The following is a 16,281-nucleotide window of genomic DNA, read 5'->3' on the forward strand; positions in this document are numbered from 1 at the left end:
TAGGCTTCTTAGAGAGCAGGAGGCAGACAGCTAAGTCTGAGGCCAGATTAGAGCCTGACCCTAGTTTCCTGCTGCTGGCCATCTTCTCATCTTTTTTGACATCAGATGAGTTGAAGTGTATTTTAGTTCTTCCAAATTATTTTGTAAATTAGTTAATTATTGAGGCAACACAGTTTAGAATAATACTAATGTTTGTACTTTGGGGGTACTAAATGACAGCAATACATCTACCACCAAAATGCCCCTAAACTAGCTAATTCTAGCCCGCCATCTGGCCCCTCCTGTGGTAATCTCAATGCTATTATCAGAGTCTCAGTAATTATTGGCTTATCACTGGATAGTTCTGTTCCCTGGCTTGCTTTCTTTATGTTCAATATAGAGTGAGATCACCACCTGTCCTTTGTCCTTCCTGCTCTTCTGCTGAGCATGTCACTTTCTAGGGCAAAGGGCAAGATTTTATGCTTCATTATAGCAGAGTATGTTGCATTGTGTATATTCACCTAATGTATTATCCCCTCTCGTCTCTCATTAAGCATTTGGTTTGTTCCTATATTTTGGCTAATTATATATAAGACTTCAGTGAAGCTAAGTATGCTTCTGTATTTCAGAAATCATGTTTTTGTGCTTCTGTATTTCAGAAACTTATGTTTTTGGGCTGTTGGGGTAGATGTCAGAAGTGGAGTATGAATATTCAATTCTTAATTTTCTGAGAAGTCTTTATTCTGCTCTCCAGAGGCTGAACCACATGACAGTTTCCTATCCCCAATGAATGAGGGTTTCTTTTTGCTGATATCACTTCCAACCAACACTAGTGGTTTCCAGTTTTTCCAAGGTATGCCATTCTTACAGGTTTAAGGTACTGTAGTTTTGATTTAAATTTCTCTGATAACCAATGATGATGATGAAAAAGTATTTTCCTACTAGCCATGTGTAAGTCTGTGAAGAAATGTCTGTTTAGTGCCCTCTCCATTTTTGTTATTGTTTGTTTAGAGGCCAAGCCCTTCTATGCCCATTGCTCACTCCTAATTGTATTCAGGAGACTGTATGGGGTGCTGAGTATTACACCTATGTTGGCCCATGCCAAGACAAACACCACATCTGCTGTACATTCTCTCTGGTCCCTGTCATTTCTTTGGCCCCTCCTCCCTGTTTTTAGATGATGGTTTTTTTTGTTTGTTTGTTTTTTGTTTTTTTGCTGTTGGGGGATGGGAACTGGGGTGTGTTTTCTGAGTGTTTTTATATATTTGCATTTTGTCAAACATATAATGTGAAGTTTTTCTACCATTCAATATAAATTTCAAGTTATATTTATTTTTGCTTTGCCAGTAGAATCAAATCACTGAAGACATTTCTGAAGTCAATGTCATAGAGCATTTTTTTAATGCCAATCAATTTTATTTTTTGTTTTTTGGATTTTTGGTCACATCCAGTGATGCTCAGGGTTACTCCTGGCTTTGCGCTCAGAATTCACTCCTGGCAGGCATGGGGGACCATATGGGATGCTGGGATTTGAACCATTGTTTGTCTTGGGTCGACTACATGCAAGGCAAACTTCCTGCTGCTGTGCTATCACTCTGGCCCTGATATATCTATCAATTTTTCTATGTCTGATTGTGGCCAGAGTCAAAGTCTTTGTATTTTTATTACTATTGTATTATTATGATTATGATTATGATTATTATTACTATTAGCTGGAAGCCATACCCAGTGGTGTTTAAGGTTTACTTCTGCTTCTGTGTATAATTGAGGGACCATATGTGATGAGCGTATTTGAATCAGTATCAACAGAATGCAAGGCAAACGCCTTAATACGTGTACTCTCTCCCTCCAGTCCCAACATCAAGGTCTTGAAAACATATTTGTTTGTTTTCTGAGAGGCCAAATCTAGCAGTGCTCAGAGACTACTCATATCATAGTGTTCATGATTTTCCCAGAAGTGCTCAACTACACAGTGTTGGGGATCAAACCTAAATTTACCACACACTAAGTATATATTCTTGCTTTGAATGATTTCCCTGATTCCTCTAATCTAATTTAATTAAATTCTTTTGGGTGGGTGAGTAACGTTGAATGTTGCTCAGGACTCATTCCTGGCTCTGTGGTCAGTTTTTTCTAGCTGTGCCTGGAGGACAACATGTGGGATTTGGAGGCCCAGAAAGATAGCACAGTGGTAGGGTGTTTGTCTTACACGCAGCTGACCCAGGACAAATGGTGGTTTCTAATCCCAGCATTCCATATGGTCCCATAAGTTACAGGAGCTATTTCTGAGTGCAGAGCCAAGAGTAAGCCCTGAGGGCTGCTGGGTGTGACTTAAAACCCCAAAGATAAGAAAGAAAAGAAAAAGAAAGAAAGAAAGAAAAAGAAAGAAAGAAAGAAAGAAAAGAAAGAAAGAAAGAAAGAAAGTAAAAGAAAGAAAGAAAGAAAGAAAGAAAGAAGAAAAGAAAAAGAAAGAAAGAAAGAAAGAAGAAAGAAAGAAAGAAAGAAAAGAGAAAGAAAGAAAGAAAGAGAAAGAAAGAAAGAAAGAAGAAGAAAGAAAGAAAGAAAGAGAAAGAAAGAAAGAAAGAAAGAAAGAAGAGAAAGAAAGAAAGAAAGAAAGAAAGAAAGAAAGAAGAAAGAAAGAAGAAAGAAAGAAAGAAAGAAGAAAGAAAGAAAAAGAAAGAAAGAAGAAAAAAGAAAGAAAGAAAGAAAGAAAAGAAAGAAAGAGAAAGAAAGAAAGAAAGAAAGAAAAGAAAGAAAGAAAAGAAAAGAAGAAAGAAAGAAAGAAAAGAAAAGAAAGAAAGAAAGAAAAGAAAGAAAGAGAAAGAAAGAAGAAAAAGAAGAAAGAGAAGAAGAAAGAGAGAAAGAAGAAAGAAAGAAGAAAGAAAAGAAAGAAAGAAAGAAGAAAGAAAGAAAGAAAAGAAGAAAGAAAGAAAGAAAGAAAAGAAGAAGAAAAGAAAGAGAAGAAAGAAAAAAGAGAAAGAAAGAAAGAAGAAAGAAGAAAAAAGAGAGAGAGAAAAAGAAAGAAAGAAAGAAAGAAGAAAGAAAGAAAGAAAGAAAGAGAATAGAAAGAAAGAAAGAAAGAAAGAAAGAAAGAAAGAAAGAAAGAAAGAAAAGAAAGAAGAGAAGAAAGAAAAAAGAAGAAAAGAAAGAGAAAGAGAGAGAGAAAGAAAGAAAAAAGAATAAAGAAAGAGATGAGAAAGAAAAGAAAGAAAGAAAGAAAGAAAAGAAAGAAAGAAAGAAAGAAGAAAAGAAGAAGAAAGAAAGAAAGAAAGAAAGAAAGAAAGAAAGAAAAGAAGAAAGAAAGAAAGAAAGAGGAGAAAGAGAGAGAGAGAGAGAGAGAGAAAGAAGGATTTTTCTTTTTTTTTTTCCATAATTCTGGAGACTGAATTCGGTTTTATCTGTGCAAGACATTTGCTTCACTATTGAATCACATCTCCCACCATGCAATGGATTTCTGTGTGTATTATTTGGAACCTGTTACTGTTCAATATTTCTACTTTTGCTGTGTCTCATAGATTTTTGGCAAGTCATTGTCATTTGTCTCAAGGAATTTTTATTTCTTCCTTGATTTCTTCTTTGATCTAGCTGTTGTTGAGCAGCATGTTGTTTAGTCTCCAGGTGGTAGATTTTCTCCACATCTTTTTACAGTCAATCTTAATCTCTGTTGTGCTATGGTCTGATAGGGTGCTTTGTATAGTTCTTATATTTGTGACTTTATGTGTTAGATTTGTATCGTAAGGCATGGTCTAACCTAGAGAAGGTTTCATGTGTGCACTTAAAAAGAATGTGTGTTCTACTTTCTGAGGATGGAGGGCCCTGTATAAGACCATTAGTCCTAGTTTTCTAGTTTCTCATTTAGGGCTCTTGTATCTTAGCTAGTTCTGTTAGTGGATCTGTCTAGTGGTGATAATGATGTGTTGTAATCTCCCACTACTATCACATTTGTTGATCAGAGTTAGTACTTCTTGGTCTAATGTTGCCCTGATCAATATGTAGTGTCCCTCTTTGTCTCTGAGTATTTTCTTCAGGTTGAATGCAATTTGGTCTTATATGAGTATGGTTGTCCAAGTTCTTTTTTTTTCCCCCAGTGACATGTATAACTTATTTTCATCCTTTTACTCTAAGACTATGTCTATCCTGAACTTGTGTGTTTCCTGAAGGCTGCAGATATCCCAATTTTGTTTCCTGATCCAACCCTCTACTCTATGCCTTTTAATTGACATTCAAGGAAATTATTGACAGAGAGGGTTGTTGTGCTGTTATATTGTGTAGAGTTGTTATTGTTACAATTGGGTGCTTGGTTTGTGTAATTCAGGGGTCTCAAACTCAATTTACCTGGGGGCCGCAGGAGGCAAAGTCAGGGTGATCCTTGAGTGGTATGACCCAAACAACTAAAACAAAACAAAACAAAATTAGATTCCTCTAGGCAGGATCACAAAATGTTGTATGGAGGGCCGTTTGCGCCCGCGGGCCCAGAGTTTGAGATCCCTGTATTGATCTCTGAGTAGTCCATTTAGAGTCGGTTGGTTAGTGCAAATATTTCAAGTTCATTTTTGTTGAGAATGTTTTTACCCTCCCTCCCATGTAAATGAGAGTTTTGCCTGGTAGTGGACTCTAGGTTGAAGTTTCTTTTATTCAGATGCTTAAATATGTCATTCCACTATTTTCATGTTTGAATTGTTTCAAATGGAAGAATCTGGTTTGATTCTTATGTTCTGTTCTTTGTACTTAAGGGTTTTTTTCTCCTTATTGCTTTGAAGAATTCATGTTTCTCTTTGTTTTTTGCCATTTAGATTACTATATATCTTGTGTTGTTCTGTTAGGGTCTATTTTATTTAGCAGTCCTTTGCCTTTTGGATTTGTACACTATTCTCTTCCCAGAGAGTGGGAAAATTCTCTGCTATTATCTCCCTCACTACTTGTTCTTCCCCTTTCCTTTTTCTTCCCCTTCCGTTATTCTTATAGTTGTAGATTATTTCTTTTGACTTTGTTTATTAAGTACCTTACATTTTCTTCTAATATTTTGTCTACATTTCTTTTTGATTTCTTTGTTTACTGGCTTACATGTGTCTTCAAGTTATATCCATGGATTCTTTATGTGTGTAATTGTAATTCTGCTACTAAGGCTTGCTAGCATGTGTTTGAATTCCCTTAGTACAGTGGTCAGCAACCTGCAGTTCTCGAGCCACATGTGGCTCTTTACACTTTTAATTTGGCTCTTCTGTGTGCTGGACGGCCCCTCCAGGAGTCAGGACTCTACTCCTAGCCTCTGTCAGTGTGCGCCCCGTGTGCAGCCCCAGCAGGTCCAAGAGTGTAAGATGATACCCAGTATCAACCCTAAACATAGGTGTTCCCCAACGTCATCCTTTCTTAAACCTCTTCCTTTGATATGTAAAAGTCCACTGAATATGTACTTTGTCTCTCTCTTGACCTGAAGCCTCTTGGTATTGGGAATTGGTTTTAACAAAGAAAGAGGTGTTCTAGCTTTTTGGGCTCCAGGCAGGGAGTACAAGGTAAAAGGCCATGGACTCCATAATCAACCTTTCTTGGCTAACTTGGTTTGTTATTTCTTTCCTGCTATCCTGCTTCTTCAGACCAGATTGGGTGGGGTTTAGAAATATAGTGCCTGGGCCCAGAGAGATAGCACAGCGGTGTTTGCCTTGCAAGCAGCCCATCCAGGACCAAAGGTGGTTGGTTCGAATCCCGGTGTCTCATATGGTCCCCCCGTGCCTGCCAGGAGCCATTTCTGAGCAGACAGCCAGGAGTAACCCCTGAGCACCGCCGGGTGTGGCCCAAAAAAGCAAAAAAAAAAAAAAAAAAAAAAAAAAGAAATATAGTGCCTGGAGTGATCTTAAAACACATATTTTATTTTGCACAAGAGTGAGCATCTTCCATGAAGAGATTCTCAACCCAGAGTTTTTTTTTCCCGTGGATTCTCATGTTCAGACTACTCATGATTAAAGTTGTGAGCTAATGCCCTTAAATGCTGTTTTTCATATTGATTATGACTTTCTGCATAATATAAGTGCCAATCAGAAATTTTTTGCAAAAGTGGAAACATTTCAATATCTCCTTCTCAGACACAGCTATCCCAGAATCAGATTCTTTTTTGAACACATCCATCTTTTGTCTCACTGTAAAAACTACTTGTGAAACTCTCCTGCAGAGAAATATTAAATTTGTAGAGAAAATGAACAATACACAAGCTTATCTACCCATTCCTTGTCCAACCGGAGCTGTACAAAATCAGAGTTCTGCTCTCACAGGAACTGCACTATTTTTTCCCTCTTGCCAACAAGGCGAGAAAGCACCTTCTCCTAAACAGCCACTTCACTTCTTCATGGAGAAGATGCTAGTAGAGGGCATCCATACTCTTACCCAGGGTGGTGATAGCCTGGATTTGATCACAAATTGTAAATTTCACAAATAATCTTTACTGTGTCATCTGTCACAGAGTTTAGTTCAGCAGGGAGTTTTTTTTGAATCCAATCTCTAATACAATGTAGATACAATTTACGGTGTGTGCAACTCTGTTTCTTGTGACTACGACAAAGAACACTGACCATGCACAGTGCATCATTTTGTGGCATATACGAATAATAAATGGTAATACAGGTAATAATATCTAGAGAAATAAAATATATAGAAATATAATAATAATATTAATAATAATAATATTTAGAGGAAAATAGGGATGAGGGACAGGAGGACTAGTCCATGATAGGACGCTTGCCATAAGAAGTGGTGAGTTTCATTAGAATAGAGGAAAGGTACATTATGACATTGATAGTTGGGAACTTATCATCTGGACTAGAACTGGATGTGAAAATGGATAAGTGACATGCATGTTACCCTTTAATTAACAATATTGCAAACCACGATGTCATAAAAGAAATTTTTGCAAACCTCAGTGTCATAAAGGAAAAGAGAAATAAAGAGAATAAAGCAAAATGCCTGCCCCTGACATAGGCAGAGGAGGATGAAGGGGGAAGGGAAGACATGGGACATTGGTGGTGGGGGAAAGTGCACTGGTGAAAGGTGATGTACATTCTATGATTGAAACTCAAGTGTGAATAATTTTGTAACAAAGTATCCTTAAAATAAAAATTATTTTTAAAATGTTTCAGACACTCTATCATAAATTTCTTTATGATATAGCATATGGCTTTAACAAAGTGCCATTTTTGTTGTATTTTAGTTTGGTTACTTGCAGCACACACTAAAGTGTCAATAGATTTTTTTCTTTAGTGGAAATCACTACTTTTCTCTGGAACACTGTCCTTGCTTTTAAGATTGTTAAAAAAATTTTTTATCTTTTACCTGGTTTTCATCTCCATATTGGTAGGGTTTCAAATTTTCAGCACATTTTGGTTATCAAGAGGAAACGTTTTGAAACATTTTTTACTTATTATCAGAAATCAAAGCATTTTCCTCGAGAAGTGTCTCACTAATCAGAATTAACAAACGATCAAAAACTATTCATGATGGATGGTTACTTCACATCTAAATCAGCTTAATCATAAACTACAGGGGAAAGGAAAAACAATTTTTTTCAATGTTAGAAGTTATTTTGTTTGAAAACAAATTATCTGTTTTTGCTCAAGATTTTGACAGAGAAACTTGATTCACCTTTCCAAACCTTGTTGAAAACGTTAGCCAAAAAAAATAATTCTGATATTGGACATAACCTATTTTAAAACAGCACTTCTAAATATAAGGGAAGCTTTTTCTCAAGAGGTTTCAGGATTTCAGAAACAGCAAAGTGACGTTGGCCCTTTGTTAAAATAAAAAAAACTCTGGATGCCACTGTAATGGGATTAAAATTTCTCCCTTTAAATATCGACATTGGGCAATTTTGAAATGCAATTTCTGGATTTAAAATACAAATAACGGTGGAGCTCGAAATTTGGAACATCTTTGTGCTAATTTAGAAAGATTGGAGAAGGGCCCGGAGAGGATAGCACAGCGGCGTTTTGCCTTGCAAGCAGCCAATCCAGGACCAAAGGTGGGTTGGTTTGGAATCCTGGAGTCCCATATGGTCCCCCGTGCCTGCCAGGAGCTATTACTGAGGCAGACAGCCAGGAGTAACCCCTGACACTGCCTGGTGTGGCCCAAAAACCAAAAAAAAAAAAAAAAAGATTGAGAGAAACACAAATATGAACTTAGATTTCACAGGCACAAGTGGTCTGCTTTGAGAAGATCTGGAGAAGGAAGATATGTTGATTTTTAACACCTGGAATAGTATTCCTGACTCATATAATCAACTAAAAAGCTAGTGTTTGCGTGTTCTTTTCCTTGTTCGGGTGTCTACATACTTATGCTACCAATAATTTTTAAGCATGAACCTTATCAAGAGTAAATTGAGAAATAGTCCTCATCAATGAAGAATCTGGAATCGTGCCTAAAATTAAAAACAACAACACACAAACCTGACTTAAACTAGCCAAGGAAATGCCTGGCCAATGTTCACAATAATATTTGTGACTTTGTCATTGTCAGGATGTAATTTTCTCTACATTGTAAAGCAAATTTTTATAGAATTTAATGGTATCAATAAATAATATCATTGTAAAGTTTTAGTTTTATTAGTTTGTGTTATTTGTATCCTCCCAACCTATGTGGATAACTTTCATGCATAATATTCTCAATAAAAAACTGGTTTGAAACTAAAAACAGTGGTACCATCCTATGTATTTTTTGGTTTTAAAATTGTGGCTCTCAGGGGGCCGGAGAGGGTAGCATGGAGGGTAAGGCGTTTGCCTCTCAGGCAGAGAGGTCGGTGGTTCAAATCCCAGCATCTCATATGGTCCCCTGAGACTGCCATGAGTGAGTTTCTAAGCATAGAGCCAGAAGCCATAGAGTGGCTGCCAAAAACAAACACAAACAAACAAAAAACCCAAAACAAAAAAAAAATGTGGGCTCTCAAAATAAATTTCAATCATGGGTTTTGGCGAGATTTGCTCAGTTGAAAAAAATGGTTTGCTGACCACAGCCTTAGAACTATTTGTATAGATTCTCTCATCTTCTGGTAGAGTTCTTCTTTTGAGTTGGTTGAATTGTTCATCTATGGATTTTTTTGTTTGGTTGGGGGTTTTTGTTGTCTGTTTTTTTTTTTTTTTTTTTTTTTTGGGTTTTTGGGGTCATACCCAGCAGCGCGTCAGGGTTACTCCTAGCTCTGTGCTCAGAAATTGAAATTGCCCCTGGCAAAGCACAGGAGACTATAATGGGATGCCAGAATTTAAACCACCATCCTTCTGGATGTAAGGGAAACACTCTACCTCCATGTTATCTCTATGGCCCATCTATGGATTTTTTAATTTCTTTGGCTAGTGATTCTTTGAATTCCTTTGCTAAGACAATAAATGGCTGATTTTAGGTTCTCATCTATAGGTTCTTGCACTTTTGAAGGGCTTGAAAATTTGCTAAGGTTTCTATCCATATCCCCAGTTTCTGTGTCTTTTTTAGTTTCCCAATTGTTCTTTGCATTTTATGAGCTGGAGTGCTTCAGTTTCAGGGTGTTTATAAAAAGTGGTTTGTTGGGGGGTTGGAGAGATAGCATGGAGGTAGGGTGTTTGCCTTGCATGAAGAAGGATGGTGGTTAAAATCCCGGCATCCCATGGGGTCCCCCGAGCTTACCAGGAGCAAGTTCTAAGCGTAGAGCCAGGAGTAACCCCTGAGTGATTTGTTTAATTGGATAAGAGGTGGTTGGAGGTATATCTGTTTTAGGGTTTATTTATTCTAGGTAAGTAAGGTTATCCCAAGTATGGTAGAAATGTTGAAAACTAGTTGTTTTTCTGATATGGGGCTGTATATTTGTCTTTTTGGTTTGTTTGTTTCTTTTTTTTGTTGTTTGTTTGGTTTGGTTTTTGGGTCACACCCGGCAGTGCTCAGGTGTTTCTCCTGGCTCTATGCTCAGAAATCGCCCCTGGCAGGAGCTCAGGGATCCATATGGGGCATCGGGATTCAAACCAGCTTGATCTTCTGCATGTAAGGGCAAACACCCTACCTCTATGCTATCTCTCCAGCCCCATGGGGGCATATATTTTCTTCCCCCCCCTCCCCTGAGGCTGTATATTTTCTAAGGAAATGTTGGGCCCAATCTACCTAGAACCATCTGGGATAAACTGTCCACGACGTTTGTAGGGTAGTGGGAGTATGGGTAGAGTTTGTACATGCAGTTCTAGTGTACATGTGCATTTCCCACTGGCCTCCTCCTGAGCAGAAGCAATAGGGGCTTCTGGTCACCTGTGGCTGGAAACCTAGTTCAATATTTTCTAAAAATTTGTGTGTTTTTTTTCCGGAGCAATAACACAGCAGTAGTGCATTTGCCTTGCATACGGCTGACCCAGGATTTACCTGGTTCGATCCCCCGGAGACCCATATGGTCCCCCCCAACCAGGAGCAATTCTGAGCACATAGCCAGGAGTACCCCTGAGCATCACTAGATATGTATCCCAAAAAAAATTGATTTTGAATTTGGGGGTTACACCTGGCAGTGCTCAAGAGCTATTTCTAGCTCTTTATTCAAAGATGACTTCTGCAAGTGCTCTTGGTTATATTGAGGATTTGAAGGTTCCCAAAATTAGCCTATTTTTTGGGGGGGGCCACACCATTTGATGCTCAGGGGTTACTCCTAGCTAAGCGCTCAGAAATCGCCCCTGGCTTGGGGGAACCATATGGGATGCCGAAGGTTTGAACTGCGGTCCTTCCTTGGCTAGCGCTTGCAAGGCAGACACCTTACCTCTAGTGCCACCTCACCGGCCCCAAAATTAGCCTAATTTGCAAGAAAAAATTATTTAGTTATTCCCGTCCTCATCTACACTGTTTAAATGAACAGAAACACAACACACACACACACACACACACACACACACATACTTACACACACCATAATTTGCATCTCTCAAAATTCGGGAAACAGGACCAGTGACCCATGTGAGAGTCTGGGGTTCTTTTCCCAGTCCCTCATGGTTTCCCCAGCACCAGTGAGGAAAGACCAATCCTTCCCCCCAAAAATACAAATAGAATCTTAACAGTGTTGCTAGTGAAAGAAATCCAAGAAAGATTTCATCTCCTTACTATATGAAGACAGGTGAACTTGGCTCACTGGATGGGATAGGAAACCTAGGGGAGCCAGCAGAGTTTTCTAGGAAAGCACTATGAAGTACTGGAGGAAGCACCATGAAGGAAGTAGCTCATGAAAGAACTCATGAAAAAACAATTTCATGAACTCCAGTACTTGCCCCAGAGGTGACAAGGACCACTGCTGGCTCCTGGGTGCAGCTGGTCATTTCTGTTGCTGCAATAGCAGCAGGATTTGCACAGAAACCTGATGATGGAGAAATAACCCAGGCCCCCGGAACCTGCCAAGTGAATATGCTGGAAGCAGAATGCAAAGCCCTTTCCATTGCAATCTGCAGCTGCCTTTAATCGCAAAATTTAGGCATTGGGAAGGCTGGCAAAGCAAAGCACTTACAGAGCTCAGATTCACTTTGACAGAGCAGGCCAAAAGGGCAACTGAGGAGCTGAGTATGAAAAAACAGCAAGTTGTTGTTATTATAATGGACTGTGCCTATTAGGGATTTCACCTTTTCCTACTCTTGAGCTTCTCAGATCAAATTGTATAAGGGACTGCCCAGTATTATTTCAAATGCTGAACTTTTGTTTTAAAATTTTATTTCTTTTAAATGAATGCTATTTGGTTTGTTTATTTGCTTTTGTTTGGGGCCATCCCTGTGGTATTGGGGGCCATGTAGTGCAAGGAAATCAAACCCAGGGTCTTGGCATGCCAGAAGCACTTTGAGCCATTTCCCCAACCCTGAAAAGCAAGTGTTTTCAACAGCAATAGTCATATGCTTCAATATAAAACTCATTATTCTCCAACTCTAACAATGATGTGAGTACCATTTTGTAGAGCACAAAATGATTGAAACTTGCAGCCAAATGATGGTTAAAAATTCCAGAAGTGACTATAGGTAGGCAAAAGATTGATTTCTTGTTTTAGGATACCTTTACTACAGAACAAAATTATGGTGATGGTTGCAAAATTCTTAGCTAAAATTCACTTAATGATATGCAGAAAATGATTAGACTATGGTATCTAAATTGTATTTCAATTTTTTTTAATCAACACAAATTATGTACCACATATTTTTGGGAGAAGCAAGAATTTGGACCACACCTAAAGATGTGTTCCGAGGACCATTCAGTACCACAGATCTAAACTGGGGCTCCTGTGTATGTGCAAAGCATATGTTTAGCCTATTGAGTTCTCTCTCTCTCTCTCTCTCTCTCTCTCTCTCTCTCTCTCTCTCTCTCTCTCTCTCTCTCCCTCCCTCCCTCTCTCCTCAAATTAACTTAATTTTATTAATACTTTTGTTTGCCTATTTAGGGTTCATACCTGGCGCTACTCTAGGACCACTACTAGTGATGCTTGAAGACCTTGCAGTGCTAGGCATCAAATCAGGGTTTCTCTCCCTCCCACATGCAGTACAGGTGTTCTGTCCTTTCTATTCTTTCTCCTGTCCTTGTGCTACACTATTCAAATGGAAAACTAGATGTATATTTAAAGACCTGACAAATGCTAGGTTTTCTTTTTTTTTCATTGCTAATTCATTGAACAGTTTTAATACTGTTATCACATATTGCATACGTTCAACATCTGTAGTTGTTCCTTTGTGTAATATTTCCCCAGAGGCTTAATATTTTATGACTCACATCAATCTCTTCTGATTCTCTGAAAGAATGGTGTACCATACCAATTAGTCTTCCAATTTGAATACCACTGAATGTTTCAGTAATTTTTTAGGGTATTTATATACTCATATAGTTTGATTATTCGAACAGTCAAGCGATATGTTAGGAGCTTTGCTCTTTATTCAGTTCTATTTAGACAAATGTTATGAAATGGCTGCTAAGTATGTAGATTTCCCCAACCCCTTTTTCTTCTTGAAACATACTAATTGTGTTACTTTTGGGATGGTATCACCTATGATTTTGATAGAATTAAATTCATTCCCTCAGTGATTACCATTGAAATTTAAAAAGCCAGGGGATCGGGGCAGGAGAGATAGCATGGAGGTAAGATGTTTGCTTTGCATGCAAAAGGTCGGTGCTTTGAATCCCCGGCATCCCATATGGTCCCCCGAGCCTGCCAGGAGTGATTTCTGAATGTAGAGCCAGGAGTAACCCCTGAGCACTGCCGGGTTTGACACCCAAAAAAAAAAAAAAAAAAAAGAAAAAAAGAAAAAAACGGGATCAAAGAGATAGCACAGTGGTAGGGTGTTTGCCTTACACATAGCCAATAGTGGTTTGAATCCCGACATCCTATATGGTCCCCCGAGCCTGCCAGAAGTGACTTCTTTTTTGTTTTGTTTTGTTTTTGTTTTTGTTTTTGTTTTTGGGCCACACTCAATGATGCACTCAGAAATCGCTCCTGGCTTGGGAGACCATATGGCATGCCAGCTATCGAACCCAAGGCAAACACCCTACTGCTGTGCTATTGTCAGGAGTGACTTCTAAGTGCAGAGCCAGGAGGGACCCCTGAGCGCCACCAGGTGTGACCCAAAAACCAAAAAAGAGCATATGGTTGACCCGATTTCCATCCCTGGTAACCCATATGATCCTGCGCACTGTCAGAAATAACCCCTGAGCACAGAGTCACAAGTCCTGAACACCACTAAGTGCTCCAACCTCCAAATGACCCCTCCCCCTCAAAATATGTTTTAAAAGAATTAACCCTTATATTAATGTTTAACCATTATTATCCAGGTACTAAGATTTACAATGTTGTAAATTATACTTTACATACATCATTCACGCACACAATATTCTAACAGCGCACCCATCACAGGAGTGCTGCTTTCTACACCAGTGTCCCAAAGACCCCTCCCAACCAACCTGTCCATGTAAAATTTTTTTGTATTTTCAATTCTGGAACAATTGTGATCATTGGTGCTTAAATAATATTTGTGAATGAATAATATATCAAACTCGTATGGTTTTTTGCAGAAGCAAAATAAAAATGCAAGTGTGTGTATGAACGGGGCACACCCAGCAGTGTTCCAGGGCTATTTCAGGCTTGCTGCATGGGGGTCAGTCTTGGTGGTGCTGGAGATGAAGGCTATGCAGTGTCAAGGATGGATTCCTGGGCTCCCATATGAAAAGCCAATTCTCCAGTCCTTTGATACCACAGCAAACTGGTTTTCATGTGTTTTCCCACTGCATATGTTTCCCCACTGCTACAAGTACTGCTCACAGCTCCACGACCACATTTTTTGTTATTGCCTTAATCCAGTGGGATGTAAAGTTGCATTGGAAAGCCCAAAAGTTTCTTATCTTTGTCAAGTCTAAATCCTGTTAAGATATGGCTAGGCTGATGCAGAGTTACGCATTCAAGTACATTTTTATATGGTAACAAGGTCAGTTCTGATATCCTACATCAAGTTTCTTTCTTTGTGTATGTGTGTGCATGCGCTGGATTTTGGTTTCTATCCAGCCATGCTCAGGGCTTACTCCTGGCTCTGCACTCAAGGATCGCTCCTGGTGGGCTCAGGGAACCATATGAGGTGCTGAGGATTGGATCCCCATCGTTGGCACATGTCAAGACAGAAGGTTCCTTTACCTACTGTCCTGTCTCTTTGACCCATAAGTCAAGTTTCTTTTCCCTTAATTCATCAAATTTTTTGAAAGTTGCTGGACATGTTAAAAACTTAAGAGCCTCGGGGCTGGAGAGATAGCATGGAGGTAAGGCATTTGTCTTTCATGCAGAAGGTCATTGGTTTGAATCCCGCCATCCCATATGGTCCCCCGAGCCTGCCAAGATCCATTTCTGAGTGTAGAGCCAGGAGTGACCCCTGAGTGCTGCCGGGTTGTGACCCCAAAAAAAAACAAACCCCCCCCCAAAAAAAAGCACTTAGGAGCCTCCAGTTTCTGAATAAGACTTTAAGGGACCAAAGATTAGTACAGGGATTAAAGCATTTGTCTTGCACAAAGCCTACCACCCTTGGATCCTGGTACCACATTTGGCCCCGTGAATAAAGACCACCAGGAATAATTTCTGAGCACAGACCTGAGGCTAAACCCTGATTCTGCCAGGTGTGACCCAATACCCTCACCCCAAGCAGCCAGGTCTCTTTTTGTTGAGCTCTTTCACATTTTCATATCTCCAACTTTTCATATCTTTTGGGTCATCTTCTTTATGCTGTGGGAGGGACAGTCACATCCATCCTGCTTTCCACTTCTTCCTTCCACCTGGAGTTTTTTGGATTCACACCATTACAACTCTTCCTCCTTTTCCAGCGGAGGGTCTTTGCTCCTCAACAAACCTCAAAACTGTAACTACTTTCTCTCTATTAAAGCATGTCTCTCAGCATTGAAGAAACTTGACAGCTGTTTTAAGTTAGAAAAAATATAGTATGATATAACTTATTATAATGGATAGAGATTGCTGCTCACTCTTTCCTTCTCAGATGTCCTTCACCCCTACTTTGTTTCTGTGTCTCTTCAATCTTTCAAATAATTACTTTATATATATAATATCTTTATTTAATCACCATGATTGCAAACATGATTGTAGTTGGGTTTCAGTCATAAACAGAACACCCCCCTTCACCAGTGCAACATTCCCAGCATCATGCCCCCCATCTGCCTCCCCCCCCCCTGCACCCATCTTCCCATTTTTTGATGGGGTTGGATATTTTTTCTTGTTAAGTTCTGTCAGTAACTTGTATATCATAGATATTAGCCCCTTATCTGAGGGGTATTTCAAACAGTTTACTGAAATCCCTATGGACCCCTTATTTTGTTAGGGGCAGGGTTTGAAGCTATATCTGGTAGTGTTCACCTGGCTTGCAGTTTCTCTCTGTCCTTGCAACTTGTGACTGTGTGCTTTCAAGTTGCTCCCAGTTGTGCTTGTGGGATCATGTGATACGAGGGATCAAGCCTCTTATTCTTTGCAGGCAAAGCATAGACTCAGGGTTTTGAACTTTCTCCAGTCCAGCGATCTTATTGCTGTAATCCTATGTTATGATTGCTGACTAGCTTATGTTTCAGATGACATATTGTCATTCATAAAGACATGTTTTGACCAAAGAGATAAAACAGGTAGGGTATTTGCCTTGCACACAACCGAACAGAGAGTTCGATCCCCAGTATTTTGTGGTCTTCAACCCCCTTCCAGGAGCGATCTCTGAGCAATGATCCAGGAGTAAGCTGAGTATCACCAGGTGCAGTCGCCCCAAAACAAAAAGACTTATGTTTTCCTTTTATAAAGACCTCTTCCTGCTCTGAATATTTTATTTA

This window comes from Suncus etruscus, chromosome 4, assembly GCF_024139225.1.
Source record: "Suncus etruscus isolate mSunEtr1 chromosome 4, mSunEtr1.pri.cur, whole genome shotgun sequence".
Classification (NCBI taxonomy): domain Eukaryota; kingdom Metazoa; phylum Chordata; class Mammalia; order Eulipotyphla; family Soricidae; genus Suncus; species Suncus etruscus.